Source organism: Lissotriton helveticus, chromosome 6 (assembly GCF_964261635.1).
Source record: "Lissotriton helveticus chromosome 6, aLisHel1.1, whole genome shotgun sequence".
Taxonomy (NCBI): Eukaryota; Metazoa; Chordata; class Amphibia; order Caudata; family Salamandridae; genus Lissotriton; species Lissotriton helveticus.
This window is the reverse complement of record NC_136067.1, coordinates 43,975,551-43,977,526: the sequence shown is the minus strand read 5'-3', so window position 1 is coordinate 43,977,526 and position 1,976 is coordinate 43,975,551.

Here is a 1,976-nt window from a genome sequence, read left to right as displayed (position 1 = left end):
CGGAGTGATTCCGTCACGGCCCTGCCCGCTCAATAGAACGTGCCACGCAGGCGCGAAATCAGCGCCACGCAGGCGCAGCAGCCGGGCCGTGACGGAACCACTCCGTCACCAGCACAGCGCGTCCATGGCTGGTGACGGAGTGGTTCCATCACCAGCATCGATGAGGTTAAGAGGTGGAGATGGGTGTTTCGTATTTTATATGTTTACCTTTTTTCCTTCTCTTTTTATATTGCGTAGTTGCTATCCCTCTCGTGATGTTATTGATATAATCCCTGGGTTACTGACTATTCTATTTTTATTATACATTTATGCTTGTAGTTTTAAGACGTTCTTAATATTTATCTTATCATGTATTTTTAAGTCTATAGTTTCAAGATGTTTAGTTTCGTCTTTCTTTTATAAGGAAAGAGATATGTAGTAATCTCCCATTGCTATCTATCTCGTATGTTAACTTGTCCCTAGCTGCTCAGCCTGTGTGAATGTTCTGAGTGGAATGTTGGTGTGTGGGCTGTGTGTGGAATGCGTGGATGACGGGAGCTGAATGACAGTTGGATGAATGGGGCTGAGCAGGTAGCCAGCTGCTCTCGGTGGGACTGTTAATGGACACTTGGTACTTCTGACAGAGATCTTCAATAAAGCTAAATTGACTTCATCACACCTGTGTTGTCCAGATTACTACAGTCTGAATACGATGTCAGTGGGTCTACTCCTGATGTGCCGTTGGTGTCGGACTCACCGACACCAGCGGTCCTTCCGAAGCATTACGATGTGGCAGGGGGAGGCATTGGGCTGAGGCACTGTCTGAACCCGATGGTGCGTCAGAAAGACAGCATAATCCCTTAATGACGGCGGCTCAGCCTTTGGCATTATGATGTCGGTTTCTGACAGCCATTCCATGACAGCCTTTATGACATGGAAAAGCTGTCGGGAAGCAACATTTGGGGCCCATATTCCCCCCGCCGCACAAGCTTCTATTGTAGAATGGATGTCTCGGACCGCCCTATGGGTGATCGCATCCAAATTAGGGGTGGGCAGAAAACTCCGCTCTGACAGCGTAGTGGATGAAGCCAGCCACACCTGCTCCCCGGGCCGCCGGTCCCACCTTCTGAACCCTAGCCAGGCCGGGGAGAGCCTCCCCGGCCCCGGTGAAGCCCCGTCCCCAGCGCCCGGACCCTCTGGTGGCCTGCGGGACGGGCGGCTCGCGCTCCCCGGGTCCGGCCGACCAGAGCTCAAGCCCCGGGCCCGGTCCTACCTTCCGAACCCTAGCCAGGCCGGGGAGAGCCTCCCCGGGCCCCGGTGGAGCCCCGTCCCCAGCGCCCGACCCTCTGTTGGCCTGCGGGACGGGTGGCTCGCGCACTCCGGGGCCAGCCGGCCGGAGCTCAAGCCCCGGGCCCACCTTCCGAACCCTAGCCAGGCTGGGGAGAGCCTCCCCAGGCCCCGGTAGAGCCCCGTCCCCAGCGCCCGGGCCCCCTGGTGGCCTGTGGGACGGGGGGCTCGCGCACCCCGGGGCCAGCCAGCTGGAGCTCAAGCCCCGGGCCGGTCCCACCTTCCGAACCCTAGCCAGGCCGGGGAGAGCCTCCCCGGGCCCCGGTGGAGCCCCGTCCCCAGCGCCCGGACCCTCTGGTGGCCTGCGGGATGGGGGGCTCGCGCACCCCGGGGCCAGCCGGCCGGAGCTCAAGCCCCGGGCCCGGTCCCACCTTCCGAACCATAGCCAGGCTGGGGAGAGCCTCCCCGGGCCCCGGTAGAGCCCCGTCCCCAGCGCCCGGACCCCCTGGTGGCCTGCGGGACGGGGGGCTCGCGCACCCCGGGGCCAGCCGGCCAGAGCTCAAGCCCCGGGCCCCGTCTCACCTTCCGAACCCTAGCCAGGCCGGAGAGAGCCTCCCCGGGCCCCGGTGAAGCCCCGTCCCCAGCACCCGGACCCTCTGGTGGCCTGCGGGACGGGGGGCTCGCGCACCCCGGGGCCAGCCGGCCGGAGC